This window comes from Cnephaeus nilssonii (genome assembly GCF_951640355.1).
Source record: "Cnephaeus nilssonii genome assembly, chromosome: 4".
Classification (NCBI taxonomy): Eukaryota; Metazoa; Chordata; class Mammalia; order Chiroptera; family Vespertilionidae; genus Cnephaeus; species Cnephaeus nilssonii.
In genome coordinates, this window is record NC_137075.1 from 67310863 (window position 1) to 67335527 (window position 24665).

Here is a 24665-nt window from a genome sequence, read left to right on the forward strand (position 1 = left end):
TTTTCCAGAGCTGTACCATTTTACATTTCCATTAACAATGCACATGGGCTCCAGCTTCTCTGCATCCTCACCAACACTTATTTTCTGTTTTTGTTTTGTTTTGTTTTGTTTTGTTTGTTTGTTTGCCATTATGGTGGGCCTGAAGTTATCTTATTTTGATTTGCATTTTTTTCATGATTCATGATGAGCATCTATTAATTCATGTACTAGTTGGCTATTTGTATATTTTCCCTGTAGAAATGTCTCTTCAAGTCCTTTGCCAATTTTTTAACTGGGTTATTTGTTTTGTTATTCTTGAATTATAGGTGTTATTTATTTAATTATAGGAGTTTATTGATTTTGAATATTAACCCCTGATTAGATATGTGATTTCCAAATATTTTCTGCCATTTTGTAGGTTTCCATTACACTTGGTTTATTGTGTGTGTTTTTTAATGATAACAGGGTATTTTATTTTTTAAAAAAATTTACTGATTTTTAGAGAGAGGAAGGAAGAGGGATAGAAAGTTGTCTTGTTTCTGAGCTTGTTTCTCAGTCTTTTACCATTGAGTGTGATGTTAGCTGTGGTGGTGTGTGTGTGTGTTTTTTTATATACTTTATTATGTTGAAATAGTTTGCTTATAGTTCTTGGTATTGAGTTTTTAAATAATGAAAGCTTGTTAAATTTTGTCAAATGATTTTTTTCTGCATCAGTTTGGATGATCATATGCTTTTTCTTTCTTCCTGTTAATGTGGTATATTAATACTGATTAATTTTCATATTTCGAATCATCCTTGTGTTCCACAAATCCTACTTGGTTATGGTGTATAATCCTTTTCATGCTGTTGAATTTGAAGAGTAGACATTCTTATATTGCTCTTTAGAGGGAAAACATCTAGTCTTTTACCATTGAGTATGCTGTTAGTTGTGGATTTTTTCATAGGTGCCCTTTTTGTCAAAAATTTTTAAGTCATGAAAGTGGAATTTAGAATTTATTTAAATGCATTTTCTCCATTTATTGAGATGATCCTGTGGTTTTTGTTTTTTATTCTTTTAATATGGTGTATTGATTGCTTTTCATATATTAAACAGTGGCTTTTGGATTTTACCTGAATTTTGATGTCCTATCTCCAAAATGAGTAAATTAACAGTCTTCCTACATTTATATTTCTGACATTTATGGGGTCTTAAAAATCAATTCTGAATTTTATTATCTTTTTTATATGAGAGTAAGGCTCTAATTCCTCCCAAACTATTTTGAATGAATATTTTTCTGGATATTATTCTATTCCACTTAACTGTTTGTATATTTCTCCACTAACATGGAATTATTGTATTTAGGTTTTTTTTATTGTCTTAAAATTTTTGAATAGACATTACATTCATTTGATACAAAAATCTAAAGTTACAAAAAGCGTTTATAATGAAAGGGAAGTTCCTTTCCTCCCTTTATCTCAACTACAGGCGGTACTTTCAGTTCCTTTTACATCATTCCAGAGAGCCTATACAAACGTTTGCCTCATTCTTTTTTTAGCATCGACTTTGTATGTGATTGGTTGGACTATGCTTTGTTACATATTCTCTTATTGATTGACATATAGGTGTTTTCCTGTTGAAAATAGTGCTACTGAGAATGTTCTGTGACATGTATCACTGTACACATGTCCAAATATCCAATATTTTAAAAGGTAAATTCCTAGAAGTAGAATATGCATTTAAAATTTTGATAGATGTTGACAAATTTCTCTCCAGAAGTTTGAGTTAATTTCTAATCCTACTGGTTATGCAGAGTAGTTTTCCCTCTATGCCTTCAGCAATACTGTGTGTTATTAATCTTTTTGATAATTTCAAATTTAATGGGTGATTATTTGTAACTATAGTTTTAACTAGCATTTCTCTTAAGAGTGAGGGTGAAGTGTTTTTGTTTTTAAATATATTTTTATTGATTTCAGAGAGGAAGGGAGAGGGGCAAAGAGATAGAAACATTAATGATGAGACAGAATCATTGATTGGCCACCTCCTGCACACCCCACTCTGGGGATCGAGCCTGCAACCCAGGCATGTGTCCTGACCAGGAATTCAACTGTGACCTCCTGGTTCATAGGTCGACACTCAACCACTGAGCCACACCCTCCAGGCAAAGTGTGGCTTTATTTTATATGTTTGAGTAATTGTGTTTGTTTGAACTATTCATTAACTTTGCCCATTAAAAATTGAATTATTGGGCTTTTTCCTCTGATATAAAATTAAGGGGTTTAGCATTTTGTGATATAAGTTTCAACTTTTTCCCAGTGTGATATATCTTGACTTTATTTATGATTGGTATTGGAAATTTCTCATTCATTTCCTTTTATTGCTAAGCAGCATTTCACGATATGGCTGTATCACAGTTTCTCTACCTTCTCACCTATTGAAGGGCATTTTAGTTGTTTCCAGTTTTTGTCTTATCACAAATAATCTATATAAAAGCCTAAGCAGCCGTTACAACCAAACGAGTCGCTATGACGCACACTGACCACCAGTAGCTGCCCACTGGTGGTCAGTGTGCTCCCACAGTGGCCGCGCCACTCAGCCAGAAGCCCGGCTCATGGCTGGCAAGCGTGGCTGCAGCAGCAGGAGCCTCTCCTGCCTCCGTGGGAGTGCTACCGGACGGCGGCAGCAGGCACAGTGGGCCGGGATAATTGGGCCAAAACCTGGCAGGCTAACATCCCCCCCGAGGGGTCCTGGATTGCGAGAGGGTGCAGGCCAGACTGAGGGACCCCACCCATGCGCGAATCCGTGCACCGGGCCTCTAGTGTTATTATAAGCATTAATGTACAAGGTTTTAATGACATAAGTTTCCTTTTTTTATGGATTCATACCCAGGAGTGAGATTGCTGGGTCATACGTATAATTGTATCTGTAGCTTATTGAGAAAGCACCAAACTCTTTTCCTAAGTCTTGGGTATCATTTTACATTTCTACTGGCAATATATGAGAGATCCAGATTTTCTGCATTCCTGCCAGCATATTGTTACTTATTTATTTTAGGTGTTTACATAGGTATGTAGGAATATCTCATTGTGTTCTTGCATTTCTCTAATGGCTAATAATGTTAAACATCTTTCCATGTGCTTATTTGCCATCTCTGTATTCTCCTTGGTGAAATATCTGTGCACATCTTTTACATATTTTAATTGTATTGTTTGTTTGTTTTTTTACTGCTGAATTTTGAAAGTTGCTTTATATATTCTAGATACTACTAATCCTTAGTCAGATGTTTTTTTACAAATATTTTCTTCCAGTCTGTAGCTTGTGTTTCTTTTCTTAAAACTTTAGATATTGAAATAATTATAGATTTATAGGGAGTTGTGAAGAAGTGTATGTGAAGGAATGTCTTGTGTACTCTTCACCTAGTTCCCCCATTGTTAGCATCTTTCCTAACTAACTTTAGTGAAATATCAAAACCAGGAAATTGACAGTACAATTAACAGAGCTTATTCAAATTTTACGATTTTTTTAATGTACAAACTCACTTATGTGTGTGTGGTTCTCTACAATTTTATTATATGTGTAGCTTCATGTAACTGCCACCACAATCAAGATATTTAACTTCCGCCAGGCCAAGGTGCCTCAGTGGTTGAGTGTTGACCCAGGAACCAAGAGGTCGCCAGTTTGATTCCCGGTCAGGGCACATGCCAATTGGCGATGTTCCTCTCTCATGGATATTTCTCTCTCTCTCTAGCCCTTTCTCTCTAAAAGTCACTTCCTAATACTTTCACAAAACCCCTTCTTGCTACTCTTTCGTAGCCTCACTCATCCTCTTCTCCTATCCTTAGTCTTTGGAAACCACTAATAAATTCTCTAGCTGTAAATTACGTTATTTCATCAATGCTATATAAAAGGAGTTATGCTTTATATATCAATTGAAGATTGGCTTTCTCGCTAGCATTATTCTTTGAGGTTTATCCAAGTCGTTGTCTATATCAGTAGCTTGTTCTTTTTACTGCTGAGAAGTATTACATAATATTATATACTACCATTTGTTTAACCATTTTACCCACTGAAAAAACATTTAGATAGTTTTCAGTGTATGGATATTATAAGTAAAGTTGCTATGACCATTCATGTACAAGTTTCTATGTGGAAATAAGTTTTCATTTTTCAGGGATAAATGCATGAGAATTCACTTGCTGGGCCATGTAGTAAGCTCATTTTTAGTTTTAAAAGGAACTGCAAAGTTATTTTCCACAAAGACTATAACATTTTACTAATTAAGGTTATGAAATAATTGCTGTAAAATGGAGAAATACGCATTTATCTTTAGTGCTTCAAATTTCTATTTCATAGAATTCAAAAGCTAAGAAGCAGTCATTTAACTTAAGGTAAGTGGGGTGGAGATAAGAAAGTAAGAGTGGAATTGCTGAGTCTGATGAGAAATGAGTTAAAATTCAACCAAGAGAGTATAGAGCTATTATAATATTTAAAATGTCAAATTGCAGTTTTATCTATCTAGTAGATAAGGAAATTCAGGTTTTCAAATTCACTCAGGATGTGAATTAGCTTCCTCTTTAATAGAAGTAATACATTGTTGTTTATCAGATAGCCTTGATACTATAACTTATGTTTTTACTTAAGGTTGAAGTTTTTGTAGAATTTGATCTTGTGGTTATTTTTAGATAAAGCAAATCATGCCATGTGTTTGTATTTATCGTTGGTATATTTGTGTATAATTTGCTTATGCTTGTGTAGATTATGGAGTACTTTTGAAGTCAACTTTAAGGCAGGACTATATTTATGTTTTTCTTGTTAATTTTCACCTTCCTACCGTAAGATCTAAATTTGCTAATCAGAAGAATATTTGGAGGAGAATTATGCTTAACTTTAGTGTGACTAGAATAAAAGTGCTGGAGGTTTATACCTCATGGGTAATCTATATTAGCCTTTCTAAGTCTGAAGCTTACTTTTACTTTGCTCCCTAATCTAGCATTTCACCTCTAGTTTTACCCTGTTATGCTTTTAATGTAACTTCTGAAATGTATTTTAATTTTATATAAAATGGAATTACAGTTAGTAATGATAGTGATTTGTTTTATCTCTCATTGCCCTATATAGATTAACTTCTATATAAAATTGGAATTTTTTGTTACCTAAGAAATCACCTCACACAGTTAAACATTTTATCATTTAAATAAATGATAATTACCAGTCTAATCCATCCAGTTCTTCAACTGTGGGTCATTGCAAAGTATGCTTCTTTTTCTATATGGCAAACTACAATTTAGATATTAATTTAATTAAAGGTGATATTTCCAGTTGGCTTTTGTATACTCTAGTTTGTTTATGCATACATTGGCATACATTAATATGTGTATATGACACAGTACATTTGTTTGTACCCAGAATTAGAGAGAGGAAGAGAAAGAAATAAGCATGTATATATTAGAGATATTCAACTATTTGTACTCCCCTTTCTCCTCTATCAAGGCTAAAAATGATGGTAAACCTGTTTCTATGCTCATGAAGAAAGTAATGCATGCTTCTAGATTTTCTAGATTCTCTGAATAGAGAATTTTGTGGTATGAAGGTGAGCTTTAGGAGCAGGAACAAAATTATTCTCTTAACCTGTATTCAAAACTGGTCCAGTCCAACTTTCACTGGAAAGTTGTTTTTGGCATCTTGCCATTTGTCTTTACTCATGCTTCTCCCACCTCATACTTCCCCCTTCTTCAGGCATCTAATGTTTTTAGTTCCTCACTGTGGCATTTTTTCTAAGCCTGCAGGTGGTATCCCTATATTAAACCCCACAAAACCCCTCAATTTTATTTTTACTATGATCTGTAAAATGCAAGAAAACAGTTTGATCTATAGAGTGAAGAAAGTTGATTCTGAAAGTCAACATATTGGTCTGATTGCTGAAAATTCCTGAAATTGTACCTTACAGTAATGTGCCATGTTTAAATTAATGTACAGCCCGGTAAGCTTTCCTTGAGCATTGCTATTTCTTTGGCTGAATACAGATGAAATTGGCTTATGTTTAGGGGCATGTTTTGTGGTTTTAAAAAAAAATCATTATTGGATCTTTAAAAGACTAGCATTATTCTTCATGGTAAGATGTTCTTGTTAGGAGGGATTCAAAGAAATTGACTGAGGGAACTTAACACTCTTCTTACCTGGGGACTATGGCAAAACTGGTATTTTTATGATTATTTGATACCATAGAGCCGTGGTCGGCAAACTGCGGCTCACGAGCCACATGCGGCTCTTTGGCCCCTTGAGTGTGGCTTTTCCACAAAATACCACGGTCTGGGCGAGTCTATTTTGAAGAAGTGGCGTTAGAAGAAGTTTAAGTTTAAAAAATCAGGCTCTCAAAAGAAATTTCAATCGTTGTACTGTTGATATTTGGCTCTGTTGACTAATGAGTTTGCCGACCACTGCCATAGAGGAAAGATGGCTTTGAGCAATGAGCTAAGTCTAAGAAACTCATTTCTGCTTGAGCATTCTTTTGGTTCAGCTCCGTTAAATTAATCTTGATATTCATAACATTTCAACTTTTGAAACTGATCAGTTCTTCCCCTGGCCAGTGTGGCTCAGTTGGTTAAGCATTATTCCGTGCACAGAAAGGTTGCTGGTTGGATTCCTGGTCAGGGCACATACTCAGGTTGTGGGTTCAGTCCCATGTTAGGGTATATACTGGAGGCAGCTGATGGATGTTTCTCTCCATCTCCTTTCCTCTCTCTCTGAAATTAATAAAAACATTTTTTTTTAAATATGATAAAAAAAGAAACTGATAGGTTCTCTACTTAGGTATAGGAATCTAGGATAGTAGTAACTATACCTGTTTGCTTATTTGTATTAGGTGTTTGTCAGGGATTATCTATTAACTTACAGCTATTTCCCTCTGATCTTAGCAAGTATTCTTGAATATGGGCTCATTTGCCACTACCTTCAACCTCATGAGTACTCTTAATCCTTATCAGAAGGAAATTTCATATCTTGCTGGGGGAAAGTAAACATAATAATTTGTAAGGTTCTCTTAAAGCAATATATTTCAGAAGTATAAGGTCAGTGTTTATTCACATGCCTGGAATTTCTAGTTTGTCTATTATAAGTATAAAATCAGTTTTGGGTAAATGTTATTAAATGCCTAATATCTACATTAGATAATTACAGTCTTTAGAGCCTTTTTTTGGTTCATGAATATAAGCTGCTACTCAAATTTTAGTGTTTTATCCTTATACTTCATTTAAGAAAGGATAGTGTAAAATGGATTTGGAAAAGGCTATTAAACTATATCTAAATGCAATTATATAAGTAGTAGTAATGTTTGATGAAAGATAAAGTGGCCAACATTTATAAACAGGAAAAAGGTAGATGGCAAATCCTTAATATTTATACTTAGCTAGAGAAAATAGACACATTTAAGAAAAAACTAAGGACACACTCATTTCATTTCAGTCTGTACTACTAGGTAGATAGTGAACCATCTATCTACATATATAAAAGCCCAGCGGCAGGAACGACCAGAATGACCAGTGGCTATGATGCACACTGCAGCAGCCAGCTAGCCTGATCCAGACCCTGATTGGCCCCCGCCCCTGGCCAGCCTGGACCCCGATTGGCCCCCAACACCCCGATCAGGAGCAGGGCCAGCCAGCTAACCGCCCTCGGCCCCCCCGCCAGCCCCGCTTGATGGGCCCCCATCGGGGTGGGCCTGCCAGACCCCACCCGTGCACAAATTCGTGCACTGGGCCTCAGTGTAAAATAATTTTCCTTGCTAGTCTAGAGTGGTTAGTGTAGCTAGAAACTTCCAGCTACTTTTATGCAAGAACTCTTGTTCAAGAAAACTACTAGAAAATCAACTGTGACAAACTGTTTAATTAAAAGTTAATTTTTAACCTTTTGTACTCGGATGTCGAGTGTGACTAGACACGGTTAGCATCGGTTAGCAGCTCTTTTTATACTCTTTGAATGTATCAATAATTTGAAATATAAAAAAATCCAAATAAATAAGTTTGTATGAAAAGAAACTTCAGTTTTTTATTCTACTGCCACGCTTTGTAAAATCTGGGGTATTTAAAAAATTAAATCCCGAGTAGAATAAAGGAATCGAGAAAAAAGCAAGCGAGTGCAAATGGTTAAAAAACGGTTTTAAAAAATATATTATTTTTATTTATTTCAGAGGAGAGAGAGAGAGAGAGAAGACAGAGAGAAGACAGAAAAATCAATGATGAGAGAGAATCATTGATCAGTTGCCTCCTATATGCCCCATACTGGGTGGGGATCGAGGTAACAACCTGGGCATGTGCCCTGGCTGGGAATCAAACCAGTGACCTCTTGGTTCATAGGTTGACGCTCAACCACTGAGCCAAGCTGGCTGGGCTCAGTTTTCTTTTTAAAAACTGCAAATGGGCCCTAGCTGGTTTGGCTCAATGGATAGAGCGTCAGCCTGCAGAATGAAGGGTCCCGGGTTCGATTCTGGCCAAGGGCACATGCCTGGGTTGCAGGCTGGATCCCCAATAAGGGGGCATGCAGGAGGCAGCCAATCAATGATTCTCTCTCATCATTCATGTTTCTATCTCTCTGTCCCTCTTCCTTCCTATCTGAAATCAGTAAAATATATTAAAAAAGAAAATGACAAGAGCAAATAATTGGCCTGGTTTGGCTTTAAAAAACACACAACACAAAAAAAACCTGCAAATGGTAGAAAATTTCACTTTAAACTGTCATAAACATAAAAGCTAACCCATTGTAAGCAAAGAATGAAGGGCTTGGTGCTGAGAACCATGAACATTACCAAGATCCTTTCTTTTCTTTTTTTATATATAGTATTTTTTAAATTGATTTCATAAAAGAAGGGAAAGGGAGAGAGAGCTAGAAACATCAATGCTGAGAGAGAATCATTGATCAGCTGCCTCCTGCTGATCCACTGGGGATCAAGCCTGAAACCCAGGCATGTGCCCTTGACCACCGGAATCGAACCTGGGACCCTTCAGTCTGCAGGTGGATACTCTATCCACTGAGCCAAACCGGGTAGGACCCAAGATCCTTTCTTGACCTTGCATTTCCCTGTCAGCTTCTACCTCATTAATTTGCTCCACATTGGGGCAAAATTCCATGAGCAAATCTTCCGTAATCTCTGTCTCCAACTGCTCACCTTCCATTCTCCTCTAAGTCCACTCCAGTTGGGCTTTTGCTCCATCACTCCACTGAAAGATCTGTGATGTCAAAGCCCTTCTCAATTCCTAGCTTACTCAATCTATTAGCTGCATTTGACACAGTTAACCAGGTTCTCCTATATGTTACTTTCAGGAAACTCCTCTCTCAATTTTCCTTCTCAGTGGTCATTTCTTCTTAACACTTCTTTGCTTGTTCCTTTTCTTCTCCCAGATCTCTTTTCTGTCTATACTTATTTCCTTGGGGAGTTTATCTAGTCTCAAGGCTTTAAATAGTAATTAAGATGATCCTAAATTTATATCTCTAGCCAAGATCTTTCTTATTAGTTCCAGAGTCATCCAACTGCCTATTAAAAAGGTCACCATTCAGATGTCTATCTCAAACTTATGTCCAAAGGAAAGATCTGTTCTTTCTTCCAAAACAAATTATACCCACAGTCTTCTTCTTTGTTAAGGGTATCTTCATTTTTCTAGTTGCTCAGGCTAAAATTTTTAGACTCATCCTGGCCTAACCTAATTAGTTAGCAAATCTTGTTGGCTCTACCTTTAAAATATATCCAGAATCTGACCACTTCTCATAACTTTCACTACTGCTACTCTGATCTGAGTCACCATCATCTCTCACCTGGATTATTACGTGGATTTCTGCTTCTACCTTTGTCCCCCTTTATAGTATTATCAGCCAACATAGCAGCCAGAGTGATTTCTTTTAAATGTAAGCTACTCATGCTACTTCTCTGTTTTAAACTGTCCATTGGCCTCCACTGTAACTCATAGTAAAATCCAAAATTCTTACGATCTAGTCCTCTCTTCATTACCTGTCTGCTATCTCCATCTACTAGTATTCATTTTGTTAACTTGGCTGTAACCATACTGGCTTTCTTGCTGTTTCTCAAATATACTGTATGTTCTTAGGGCCTTGGCATGGGTGTTGTTGTTTTTTCCTGAAATGCTCTTGCCACAGATATTCACATGGCTATCTCCTTCACCTCCTTTAACTCAAGATATCAATATTTTTTAGGAGCCTTACCCAGACTACCCTATTTAAAATTTCATCTTCCTTTCAAGTCCCCATTATTCTGCCCTATTTTTTCCATAGTGTTTATCACTTCCTAACATTATTTATTATACTGGGGGCCCAGTGTATGAATTTGTGCACCTTGAAAGGAACTGTGGGCCGAGAGGCTGTGGTGGGCACAGGGGCGGGTCTTGGCCCATCCTCTGCGCCCCCGCCTTGCCCCTCCCACTGTGGCCTCTGGTCCCCTGTCTGCCGGCAGCCCTGCTCCCGCTGCCACTGCTCCCAGCGGGTACGAGTGGGGCCGGTGCCATCAGCAAGTATGAGTGGCAGCTACTGCCCCAATCACCCCTCAGGAGCAGGGGGAGGTGGAGCAGCTGCTACTCGCACCCGCTGATGGTGCCAAGCGATCAGGACCAGCACTAGGCGCCGGCAGCGGGTGCGAGTGGCAGCTGCCGGCCCCAGTTGCCCCTCAGGAGTAGGGGAGGTGGAGAAGCCCTGAGGGGCGATCAGGGCCGGCAGCCGCTGCTCCCACTTGCTGACAGCGCCAAGCGATCAGGGCCGGTGCTGGGTGCCAACAGCAGGTGCGAGCGCCAGGCGAGACTGCGGCACGTGGGAGCAAACAATTTTTAGTAACCCCAATGACGGCAACTGGCACCCCACCTTGGTCTGGTGCCCCCACTCACCTGCTCCACCATCCTGCTGCGGTTGAAGCCCATCATGTTCTGTGCATGCCCCCTGGTGGTCAGCGCATGTCATAGTGACTGGTTGTTTGGTTATTCCACCATTTGGTCTATTTGCACATTAGCCTTTTATTATATAGGACTAGAGGCCCGGTGCATGAAATTCGTGCATGGGTGTGGGGGGGGTCCCCTCAGCCCAGCCTGTACCCTTTCCAATCCGGGACCCCCTCAGGGGATGTCCAACTGCTGGTTTAGGCCCAATCCCAGGGATCGGGCCTAAACCGGCAGTCGGACATTCCTCTAACAATCCAGGACCGCTGGCTCCTAACTGTTTGCCTGCCTGCCTGATTGCCCCTAACTTGCCCCCCCCCACCCCCCCCCGCCAGCCTGATCACCCCTAACCACCTCTGCCTGCTGGCCTGATCACACCTAACTGCCCCCCCTCCCCCGCCAGCCTGGTCGCCCCCAACTGACCCCCTCTGCTGGCCTGGTTGCCCCTAACTGCCCCCTCTCCCCACCGGCCTGGTCGTCCCTCATTGCCCCCCCTGCCGGCCTGGTCACCCCCAACTGCCCCCCTCCCTTGCCGGCTTGATTGCCCTCAACTGTCCCCCCTGCTGGCCTGGTTGTCTCATGCAGCCTGCTGTTCAGTCATTTGGTCATCTCTCACTAACCCCCCTGCCAGCCTTGTTGCCCCACGCAGCCTGCTGTTCGGTCGTCCATCCGGTTGTTTCGGTCATGATGGCCCCTGGCTTTTTATATATTAGGATTGTCTCTTATCTTTCCTTTCCAGATTGAATGTATGTGCCATAAGGACAGAGGTTTTGGTCTCTTGTGTCATTGAGTATTCCAGACACCTAGAATAATATCTTATACATATTATAAATGTATTATACATGCTCAAGAAATGTCTGTTGAGTGACTGTGTAACAAATTTATTTAATGTTCTCCATTTTGTGGCTTTGCTTCATTGATGTTGGTCCCACTTCTTTATTTTATTTTATTTTATTTTTTTTGTCCCACTTCTTTAGACATTATGTAGTTCCCAGCAGTTCCCAGAATTCTTCCAGATTCAAATCTAGCCAAAAAGAGAAAAAGTCTTTGTCCTAACATTTCCAGGAAAAGTCCTGAGCTTCACTATGATTGCACTACTTTAAATGCCATATCTAGCCCCTGACCAATCAATCCTGGCAAAGGATTGCAATGCACTTTTCAGCCTAGACTTTGGTCACATGCTCCATTCTGAGACAGGAAATAAAACCACAAGGAAAAATGATTACTGGGGGAATAGAAACTGTTGAATTAAGTATACAGGGAATGCCTACTGGCTTATATACCACTGTTCTACAAAATGTGGTCCTTAGATACGGGTTTCATGAGAACCCAGTAGGTGTTCTTTGACCATGCCCCATTAAGTTTGAGAACTTAAATTTAAATAAGTTTTGTTATTGTAGAATTCCTCAGGGTTTAAAATGTGCTCTATAAATCTCTAACTGGGAGATGTTTTATGTAACAACTTCCCAAAATTCTTTGAACATGGAACGCTTTCCTTTCAGATTATCCCAAGATATTTTCTCAATGGCCCACACCATGAGAAATAATGATATGTTTGCTGAGAACTAGTGAGGAAATTGAAGAAAATTTCATGTAACAATAAATAAAATACAAAAGAGTACTCATCAAATGTGCAGGACTTATTTCTTAACCTTTTGCACTCGGATGTCGAGTGTGACTCGACACGGTTAGCATCGGTAGCAGCTCTTTTTATACTCTTTGAATGTATCAATAATTTGAAATATAAAAAAATCCAAATAAATAAGTTTGTATGAAAAGAAACTCCAGTTTTTTATTCTACTGCCGCGCTTTGTAAAATCTGGGGTATTTAAAAAATTAAATCCCGAGTAGAATAAAGGAATCGAGAAAAAAAGCAAGCGAGTGCAAAGGGTTAAATATATAGGAAGACACTGTCCTTTGAAAGATGTCTATTCTCAAGAAATTTAGTGTCGTTGTAATTAAAAATCCAATTTAATCGAGAGGGGTGTGAAGGGAAGAAAAGGAAACTTTATCAAATTATAAAATTCCTTTAGGTTGTAGGCTTTTTTGTATTTATTTTATTATTTTTTAATTCTCACCCGAGGATGTTTCTCCATTGATTTTTAGAGAAAGTGGAAGAGAGGGAAAGACAGAGAAATATTGATGTGAGAGAAACACATCGACTGGTTGCCTCCTGCAGGAGCCCCAACCAGGGCCCAGGCTGGGGAGGAGTCTACAACAGAGTTACTTACTCTTGACTGGAAACGAATCCGGAACCCTTTGGTTCGCAGGCCTATGTCTAGCCACTGAGCCAAACCGGCTAGGACTGTGGTCGGCAAACTGCGGCTCGCGAGCTGCGGTTTGCCGCTCTGTTCACTAATGAGTTTGCCGACCACTGGGCTAGGGCAAGGTTGTAGGCTTTTTTTGATTGCAAGGAAAGATAATACTCCAGGTCACCTAAGAAAAGTTTATTGTAAGAAAATATGAGAATTAAAATCAGAATCAGAAACTATGATTATATACTTTGTCTGGTTATGTACATTCTCTCCATCTATGGCACCTCTGTATCTTTTTCTAAGCATCTATTTTGTTTACCTCTGGGCAAAAAGAACACAAAATATTCAAAGTTCCACACTCCAAATCCTGGAAGAAGGTTGTTTGAATTGATTTTAGTTAATATATTATTAATGATGGATGGATCCTTTCATGCTTAGTCATTGCCTAGAACAGTGGTCGGCAAACTGCGGCTCGCGAGCCGCGGTTTGCTGCTCTGTTGACTAATGAGTTTGCCGACCACTGGCCTAGAAGTCAGTGGATGGGCCACCCCTTGGAAATTTGGCTGTTCAGTATAGAAAAGTTACTTCCCTGATAGGAGGTGTGGGTTGCAAAGGTTCAACTAGAATGTGGATGTGGTGGGTGCCATGACCAAAATGTCTAGTATAATCTAGAGGAAGTGAGAACAGGAATTCTGAAAAGGTTGTATGCAATATCACATATAAAATATACTATCTCTATATATGGCAAAGGTATAGTAATTGAAACTGTGAAACTGGTGCCTTAGTAAGCAGTTAATGAAGTAAAAATACAATTTGTAAATAGCATAAAAGTGAAATTTCTAATTAGTAGCATGAATTTAATTGTTCCAAAATACCCAATAAAGCATTAAAAAGTAAGATTTCTACCTTGTAACTTAACAGAATAACATCAAAATTATTTAAAGAGTTTCACTTAAAGTGAAACTAAATATCAGGAAACAATAGGTTGCATTTAAATAAATGTCTAAATAATGCATTAAAGTGCATAAGTAATATTTAAATAGTATTGTGGCTAGGAAGGAGTTTTCCCTGAAGAAAGGAAGCAATGCAATTTCATTGTGACAACTCAAAAAAAACCCCAAACACTTTATTATATTAAATGACAAAATAAACCAAGGAAAAGTATTTATAATATGTGAATATCTTTAATGTATGAAAGGCTTTTAGAAATAACTCTGTGTGAATAAAAGTGCTTAATCTTACTCAGCCATCAGATAGTGTTACACTAGTTCATATATTGTCTGTCTTTGCTAGATGACTATTTCTTATCCTATTCTCACACGGCATACTCTCTTTCACAAACAACTATTCTTCACTCTGCTGTTGGCTTTGCTTCATATTTCTTATGCACTGAGAAAGTGGAACGAATCAAAAGTTAACTTCTAAAAGTTCTCACCATGAAAAGTACCAATTACCCTCTTTCCCCTCTACCCCACAAAAAGTACCTAAATACTTCTCTGACAATATGCTATATACATTTTCTTCTGTGACTCTGGATGAACTATTTGGTCTTTGTGCTAAGGCCAATTCTTACACTCGTGTTTAGATCCCATTCACTTGCTTATTCACGGACCTTGCTTAGTAATTCTTCCCTGTCCTATGTTATCTTTGCTAGATGATTCCCATTAATATGTAACTTCATGCAAACTTTCACATTTTAAAAAAACATTTTGTTTCTCTTAATTTATCTCCAGCTATACCTCCATTTTCTTTTCCTTCACCACAAAGTTCTTCACCAGGGGTGTCTTCATTTACTGATTCTGATTTCTTTCCTCCCTTTTTCTCATGAATCTTCCAGGTAGGTTTTAACCTACCCTGTACCAAAGAAACTGCTGTTATTTAATTTCATCAAAGTCATTAAAAGTTTCTAGGTTTGAAGCATCAAAAGAAAAAAAATTAAGAGATGACTAATACAACAGAATAGAGTGATTCACAACACAAAGCCAATAGGGTATGAAAACTCGTCAATGAAACACAAATGTAAAACAATAAGATGTGTGGTTCTTTTTGTTTTGTTTTAAATCCTCACCTGAGGATATTTTTCCATTGATTTCCAGAGAGAGTGGAAGGGAGGGGAAAGACAGAATGAGAGAAACATCGTGACAGTGTGAGAGAGACATATCGATTGGTTGTCTCCAACACAGGCCAGGGTTGAGCCTGCAATCGAGGCATGTGTACTTGACTGAAATTGAACCTGGGACCGACCCTTCAGTCCACAGGCTGACATTCTATATCCACTGAGCCAAACCGGCTAGGGGGACAATAAGGTGTTTTTTATCTATTGCCCTGTGTTGGCAAGGAAATCTAGAACTCTCATATACCACTTGACACAAGTGAACAACATTTCTGGAAACAATTTTGCAACTTGTCCAAAAGCTTAAAAGATGTGTTTATCTTTTGACCCACCCATTCCTTTTCTAAGAGGATATCCTAAGGAAATAAAAGATTATAGGAAAACATATCCACACACCCAGGGAGGGAGGAAAGGATCAGGAAGGCATTGGTTCTGGAACGAAAAATTGAAAATAACCTAAATGTCCAGCAATAGGAGATGGGTTAAATTATAGTACATCTATATAATAGAATGACAAAGACATGCTATTGACATGGAAAGATTTTTTTATTACAAATTTTTAAGTCACAAAGTATTCAGTGCAAATTTGTGGGAAACAATGTGTGTATTACACCCATGATATATGTATGTATAGGAAAATGCCTGGAAGAATATATATCAAAATGCTTTTTAGCTTGCTATCATCAAGTAGCAGAATTTTAGATTTTTTTTTTTCTAACTTGGAATGGTTGTATTACCAGCAACCAAAAAAAAAAAAAAAGACAACACATTTTTGTAACAGAAAGAAAACTAACTTCCCAATTATAATCTGCTTCCTTTTTCTATTTTTGCATTTAAACATTGATCATCGGGCTTGGTTCGTAGCTGGCCAGCTTGGTTTGACCCAGTCCTGTTTCTTTTTTTTTTTTAAATATGTTTTATTAATTTTTTACAGAGAGGAAGGGAGAAGGATAGAGAGTTAGAAACATTGATGAGAGAGAAACATCAATCAGCTGCCTCCTGCACACCTCCTACTGGGGATGTACCCGCAACCAAGGTACCTGCCCTTGACCGGAATTGAACCTGGGACCTTTCATTCCGCAGGCTGACACTCTATCCACTGAACCAAACCGGTTAGGGTCCAGTCCTGTTTCTTAACCCCACTGGACTTTAAATAGCCTGATAGCCTGCCAGCTGTGAGAGAATAGATGGGCCAGATAAAGTATTTACAATACAGTACTTGTAGCTTTAAAGTTGCCAAGGAGTCTTTATAGGCTCATTTGATTAAATCCATCAAGAGACCAAGCTACTAATTCAGTAAACCTAGACAGAATATAAAGACAGACTAAATAAGACAGATAGTGTTAAACTCCAGAGGATATGCCTGGCCGGTGCGGTTGAGTGTTGACCTGTGAACCAGACTATCACGGTTATATTCCCTATCAGGGCACATGTGCCTGAGTTGCAGACTAGGTTCCCCCGCGGGTAGGGGGACATGTGCAGGAGGCAGCTGTTGGATGATTCTCTCTCATTGATGTTTCTATCTCTCCCTCTCTGAAATCAGTAAAAGTATGTTTTAAAAAAACAACACAAAACTCCAGAAGATAAAAGATGATGAAAAAATTATAGACAAGTTTACTGAAAATTAGTTTATTAATAACCTGCAATTAAAGTGTGATAAAATTAAATCAAAGGGCTTTATAGAGCTACAGTTCAATAATATTGCATGTGACAATTGTTTCCTTTTTCTTAGTATTGGTACATTTTTGTTGTATGAGTGGAAAAATGCATGTGTAACTTTTGTTGTACCCCAAAAACGTTAGCTAGGTTTTATTGTGAAATATTGACCACCTTGAAAATTCTCACAATCTACCAGTAGAACATTCCAGATGTATATTTAATGTGTGTGATATTACAGTGTGTGTTTTTTTTACAAGCTATGTAAAAAAAAAACACAAAACCAATATGTGCTCAATGTGAAGAAGTAGTTACAAAGAAATCAGTTTTGCTTCCCCTTACTGATCTTTTAATGCATATGTATAAGTGTACTTATGGTATATATTTTATGTTTATATCTTGCCTTTTTTCCTTTAATATTTTATGACTTCTCATGTTATTAATATTGTTTGCCTTTAAAACTTACCATTTTTAAAGATAAGGTACGTAGTTAAAGCAATGTAAATTTGTTGATAATTCAGTATATGCATTGTATTAGAGGAAACAAATTTTCTGCCACCTTCTGTCTTAATGGTTATTAGCAGTCTAGTTGATGAAACTATTATTCCAAGCATGTTTTAAAAAATTACATAGTTATCCAGGTTTTTGTTTGTTTGTATGAATAAACTGGAGAGCTCATTAAAGATTTTAAGGCTGATGTTGTAAATAAGTACTTCAGTTTCACTTTCCCCAAGACAGCAAGAAATATTCTATAACAGAAAGATGACTATTTTTAGCTTTTTCTGCTGGTGAGGTGGAATAGCAAATATTTTTAGAGCAGTTGAAAGTACAGCCACTGAATTTAGCTCAGTGTTTCTATCATCAGAATCTCAACAACTTTGTTTATGTATCTAGGCTTTACAGTCCAATGTTTTGAATATATGTAAATTGCAACATGATTCCTCTTTTTCTCTTTCTTTTTAAAAAAATATATATCTTTATTGATTTCAGAGAGGAAGGGAGAGGGAAAGAGAGATAGAAACATCAATGGTGAGAGAGAATCATTGATTGGCTGCCTATTGCATGCCCCCTACTGGGGATTGAGCCCACAACCCAGGCATGTGCCCTTGACCAGAATCGAACCTGGGACCCTGTAGTCCGTAGGCGGACGCTCTATCCACTGGGCCAAACTGGCTAGAGCTCTTTTTTTAATCTAGTTCATATGTCTGTAGAACAATGAACTAGATGTAAAAAAAAAAAGGAAATTTCAAAATCCTTAACTTTCCCTGCATATTTTATGTATTTTGAATTACAATTAATCTTGGATATTTTGAGCAATGCTTTTCTTCCTTACAAATGAAACATTAATAATTAATATTTACGGGGGTGTGGTGGTCAAATTGTCTCTCTCATGAACACATAAGCGCTTAATATTTATAAGAGAATATTTTAAAGTAACTATGACCTTTGTTAAGTATGCTTAATTATGAACACCACTAGAACATTTCTCTAAATTGGAGTATAGAATAAGTGAAAATTGGAGTGACTTCTGTTTTTATCCTCATTGGGAGCTATTGACAAGTATAAAATTCATGTCACATTGAGAGGCTGAGGTACTACCTACCTGAGGGATACTCATCCTGCATCCCCAAAGCGCCAATATTCAAACTCCTATCCTAGCAGAATTTCAAATTTCTGTACATTATAAAACTTTGGATACCTTTAGGCTAGATTACAGTGATTGAAAATAGTATGGTAATTAATGCACAAATAAGAGATTTTAGTATAATTTGCTATTTGCTATCGCAGATAGAAAAGCAATTAAAGCTTTTAAAAGTGTTAACGAATGACTTTACTATTCACACCTGATGGCATTGCAGTCTGGCTTTTGCTCCTACCTACCATGCCACTAAAACACATCCTGCTAAGATGGCCTTTGACTTGCTGGTTGTTAAATCCTGTTCTCAATTCATATCTTAACTGATCTCTGAGCATTTAACACTGTCCACTCTTGCTTTGAAATTCTCTCTTCCCTTGGTATCAAGAATACCATTTCCCCTCCTTTTCTTTCTGAATTTTTAGCTATAATTCTTTCTTGATTTGAGCCTTAAATATTAGTAACAGTTCCGCATGCTTCTGTTGTTCAGCCCTTTCCCCCCTTCTGCCCTTTTTGCCATTTTGCTTTAGTAACTGTCTTTTTAAACAATTTTATATCAAAACTGGAGGCCTGGTGCACAAAATTCGTGCACGGGGTGAGGGGGGGGGAAATCCCTAAGCCTGGCCTGCACCCTTTCCAATCCGGGAACCCTCGGGGGATGTCCGACTGCCTCTTGCAATCTCGGACTGCTCGCTCCTAACTGCTCGCCTGCCTGCCTGCCTAATTGCCCCTAACCCCTCTGCCTGCCTGCCTGATCACCCCTAACCACCTCTGCCTGCCTGCCTGCCTGATCGCCCCTACTGGCCTGATCGCCCCTAACCGCTCCCCTGCTGGCCTGATCGCCCTTAACCGCCTCTGCCTCGCCCGGGACCCGGGCTTCCCTCCCTCTGGCCAGCTGCAGGCTGACGGCACTGGCCCTGCTCGCACCTGCTCCTGGTGCCAGCCCCAATCACTCAACGGGTGCGAGTGGGGCTGGCGCCGTCAGCGCATGGGAGTGGCAGTGGTGGCGGCAGGAGTGGGGCTGCTGGTAGACGGGACTTGGGGCCGTGGCCGGAGGGGCCAGGCAGGGGCACGGAGGATGGGCCGAGACCCACCCCTGTGCCTACCGCAGCCTCGTGGCCCACAGTTCCTTTCAAGGTGCATGAATTCTTGCACTGGGCCCTGGTATAGGATAAGAGCATAAGGAGGAAAGGGGACAGAAAAGGAAATTGTTGGTTGTTTTAAATACCTTACTGCATTTATATTCTTCAAAATAACTCTATTAGAGTTTTGTGTAAGTGTATGTGTGTTTGTATATGAGGGAAACAGACTCAAAATGGGTAAGTAAATACCTAAGGTCATATGGCAAATATGTGGCAAAATCAGTTTGGAATCTAGGTCTATGTGATCTCATCGCTTTCCACTAAACTTTGCTGCTCTCTATAGGGCTGCAAACTTTCTTACAATTAAACTGTTCATCACCAGTTACCCACCTTCTGCCTAACAATGTACAGTAGATCCTCGGGTTACATTGGAGATCCGTTCCTACGGCACGACGTAACGCGAAATTTGCCGTAAGTCGGAACCCACCTACATAAGCACCTGTGTCACTCACATGGAGCACATACACAGCAGTAATGAAGTGAAACAGTAAACAAAATTTAAAAGAAAGATAACAATTCCTGACCTTTACTTGTGGTAAATAAATAACAACAAACAAAGCACATATGTACATACGTCAAAGTGACGGAACTTTTTTTTTTAAATAAATGGGAAATGGCGACGTAACCATGAAATGACGTACGTTGAGTCTGACGTAACCTGAGGACTGTCTGTAATGGCTACTCTTCCCCATCTCTAAAAGGGTTCAAAGTATGAATGAAAGGATTGAAAGTAAGGTTGAACTCTAGATCAATGTTCTACAAACTTATTTGATTACTTGGACTGCTCAGCAAAATAATTTGGCATCTATTATGGTAATATGCTAATTAGACTGGATGTCCTTCCGGACAAAGCTGGGTCTGCAAGGGAAGCCCTGGTCCTGGGTGCCAGAGGGAAACCGGTGCTGGCAGCCGGGGAAAGGAAGGCCTACTCTTGCACGAATTTCGTGAATCGGGCCTCTAGTGTACATATAAGTTAACATTTTCATATACAATTTTAGATATTTTTGTAAATTACTATAGTAGACTTCAGATGTTATGTATAATCTCAACTTTTTAAAACTCCTGTTTTACAGGTAGATAGTTTTTTCCTGTATCCCAATGGATTGTCTTATGTACACATTGAGGTGCATGCCCCAAACATTAGAAGTCATTATTTTGGATGACTTCTAAGACTTCTTTTTAAGTATGAAGAGTCCGTTTGGCCTGAATTTTTCTGAAAGGGATAATGATAGCTTAACTCACTTAGAAAAGTTTTTAGATACTCTGTTATCTAAGACCCAAACTATAAATTCTTTACTGGTGTTCATGGTGGAAATTATGCCTAAAACCACATAGTATAAAAAGATGTTTTTCTAGATTTATAGTAGTAACTCTGTGAGCATTGCTTGTATAATAAAAGCCTAATATGGAAGTTGTCCCCTAGACTGGGAGTTCAACCGGGAGTTTGACCGGGGGCAGGACCGGCCGGCCAACCGCCCACAAGCCCTCTCCCTGGCCAGCCCCACCCTGGCCGGCAGCAGCAGCAGGCATCCGGGGGAAGGGAGGCCCAGGCCGGCAGGCAGCAGCCGCTAGGGACCTTACCTGTGCACAAATTTCCTGCACTGGGCCTCTAGTCCTATATACTATGCAAATTGTCCCTTCGGCTGGGAGTTTGCTTGCTATCATGTGCACTGACTACCAGGGGGCGGTGCAGAACATAGCGGGCGTCAGCGACGTGCTGCGACCTCTCGCCAGCTACCGGGGGGCAGGGGTGATGGGGACGGAGGTGCAGTGAGAATGCGGGGTGTCTGCCGAGCTCGCTCTCACTCCCCCTGCTACCCTCACCTGGGACGCCAGGGCTCGCGTGCCAGGGAAGCCCCCACACTCAGTTGTTGACTCCCGCGAGGAGCCCGCTTCACAGCTGCTGGGACCACAGGGGTCGGTCAGGCTCCCCATGGATTTGTGCAGGAACTGGTCTGCAAGGCCGGCAGGGAGAGAGCACGCTGCCTGCCAGGCTTCCATGTGGCGCCACTGAGTGGCCCAGAGGCCCATGTTGTACCCTGGCCCGCGGCGTCCGGCCTCGCTCACCGCATCTCCGCGTGGGGACTCAGGCGCCGTGATTCAGGCAGAGTGGGGCGTGTGGGGGCCCAGGTGCTGCCCAGGGCCCAGAGGTCAGTTGGGACCTGCCCTTCCACGCTAGACTCATGCTTCGATTGCCGGCCAGGCCTAGGAACTGCACTCGTGCACGAATTTCATGCACTGGGCCTCTAGTTTGTATGTAAAAGAGAATGTAAATAGGGATTATGAAGTAATAAAACAGAGTCTATATATGGCACAAGAAACAGCCTCATTATTTTAGTCATATCTTCTTTCTCTAAATCTGCATGTGCATTTGCCATGTCCAAAACTTAACTGTAGTCATGTATTCTAAAATGAATCTGAAATTATACCTAATGAGTAATATGAATATTTGTACTTGGTAAGTTACTTTAGTACTGTTCTAAGAAAGAAAAAACACACAAAACTCCTACATCACAGAAAGTAGAAACACAACCTGGCCTTTAAAAGATACTCCTGCCCAAGCTGGCTTGGCTCAGTGGATAGAACGTTGACCTGCGGACTGAAAGATCGTGGGTTCGATTCCGGTCAAGGGCATATGCCTGGGTTGCAGACTTGATCCCCAGTAGGGGCTGTGCAGGAGGCAGCCGATCAGTGACTCTCCTCATTGATGATTCCATCTCACCTTCTCCCTTCCCCTCTGAAATCAATAAAAATCCTATCTAATAAAAGAGTAATATGCAAATTGACCATCACTCCAACACACAAGATGGCTGCCCCCATGTGGACACAAGATGGCCGCCACAAGATGGCCAGCAGGGGAGGGCAGTTGGGAGGGACCAGGCCTGCAAGGGAGGGCAGTTGTTGGTGATCAGGCCAGCAGGAGAGGGCAGTTGGGAGGGACCAGGCCTGCAAGGAAGGGCAGTTAGGGGGAAACAGGCTGGCGGGGGAGCAGTTAGGCATCAATTTGGCTGGCAGGGGAGTGGTTAGGGGCAATCAGGAAGGCAGGCAGGCGAGCAGTTAGGAGCCAGCAGTCCTGGATTGTAAGAGGGATGTCCCAGATTGGAGAGGGTGCAGGCTGGGCTGAGGGACGGACACACACACACACACACACACACACACACACACACTGTGCACAAATTTTGTGCACCGGGCCTCTAGTCTTATATAATAAAACCCTAATATGCAAATAGAACAAATGGTGGAACTGCTGGTCGCTATGATGCGCACTGACCACCAGGGGGCAGATGGGCCCTGGTGGTCAGTGCGCTCCCACAGGGGGAGCGCCACTCAGCCAGAAGCCTGGGCTCATGGCTGGCAAGCACAGTCGGTGGCAGGAGCCTCTCCCGCCTCTACTGAGGGACACCACACACACACACACACACACACACACACACACACACACACCCCAAGTGCACGAATTTTGTGCACGGGGCCTCAAGTAAGTAAGTAAGTAAGTAAGTAAGTAAATAAATAAATAAATAAATAAGATACTCCTATATTGAGATGAAAGAGCATCAAAGCTCTTTTCCATTTTTTTTTCCTCATAGTCATATAGGTATACGGTTATTTAGATTTTTCAGCATCACATACTGCAGTTCAGTTGATGGTAGTTTTGGAGGAAGTGTTGCTTGCAACTAGGATCAAACCCAGTTTAAGCAAGCTACTTTTATTGCACAGGTTTAAGTGGCCCACAGGTCAGGAGTTCCTTGATTAATAACTTATAGGGATCTTTTCGTTCTAGAAAATTACCCTGGAAAAGTACAGTTTAAATAGTTTAATCTGGCATTTCTTTCCCTTTTTTTTTTTTTTTTTTTTTGTTAATCTTCACCGGAGGATAATTTTCCATTGATTTTTTTAAAAATTATTTTTAAATATATATACATATATTTTAAATATATATATATATATGTATATGTATATGTATTTTATTGATTTTTTACAGAGAGGAAGGGAGAGGGATAGAGAGTTAGAAATATCGATCGGCTGCCTCCTGCACACCCCCTGCTTGGGATGTGCCCGCAACCAAGGTACATGCCCTTGACCAGAATTGAACCTGTGACCCTTCAGTCCGCAGGCCGACGCTCTATCCACTGAGCCAAACCGGTTAGGGCTAAATATATTTTTTATTGATTTCAGAGAGGAAGGGAGGAGAGATAAAAACATCAATGATGAGAGAGAATTATGAATTGGCTGCCCCCTGCACCCCCCTACTGGGGACTGAGACCACAACCTGGGTATGTGCCCTGACCGGGAATCAAACTGTGACCTCCTGGTTCATAGGTTGATGGTCAATCACTGAGCCATGCCGGCCATATGTAACATGTATTAAAAGCTAAGAGACTGTTGTTGCTCACACAGCATACTGTAGGGAATCCCTGCTCTACACTGACCTGTGCTTGCTTACCTCTTCTGTTGCTCTTTTCTCTCTCCCCACCTTCCTTCCTCTTCCTCCCTTCTTTTCTTTATTCCCTTCCTTTCTCCTTGTAAGTCTTTGCATCTTTGAGATAGTGACCACAGGCAGATTCTGAAGTTAAGTCATCTAAGCATAGGAAAAATTATATATGATATTTATTGGCTAAAACTTGAGTGGTATATAATTAGGAGATGATAAAATTCTTAATTTGCCTTAAAGACTAAATGTTATCTTACCTGTGCAGATCTCAAGGTGAGAATGTTTGTTATTTAGCTCAGAAACCATATACTATATCTTTAAATGGGTTTATGTTTTATTTTAAGTAAATTTAATATCAGCATGTTTTATTTACAAGTGTGCTTTTTAGACATTTATATTAGACTAGAGGCCTGATGCACGAAGATTCGTGCAAGAATAGGCCTTCCTTCCCCTGGCTTCCGGCTCCGGCTTCCCTCCGGCACCCAGGACCCGGGCTGCTTTGCTCCAGCCACCACTGCCACCCACCGGGGGTGTGCTCTGAGCTGCG

The 24665-nt window shown here is 40.1% G+C and overlaps 1 protein-coding gene across 2 annotated transcripts in view; it reads left to right on the plus strand.

Annotated features, from left to right (window-relative positions):
- The window catches only part of PIAS1 (protein inhibitor of activated STAT 1), a 128492-nt gene that overhangs the window by 47917 nt on the left and 55910 nt on the right, over positions 1-24665 (plus strand). The gene's annotated exons all lie outside the window — the stretch shown is intronic.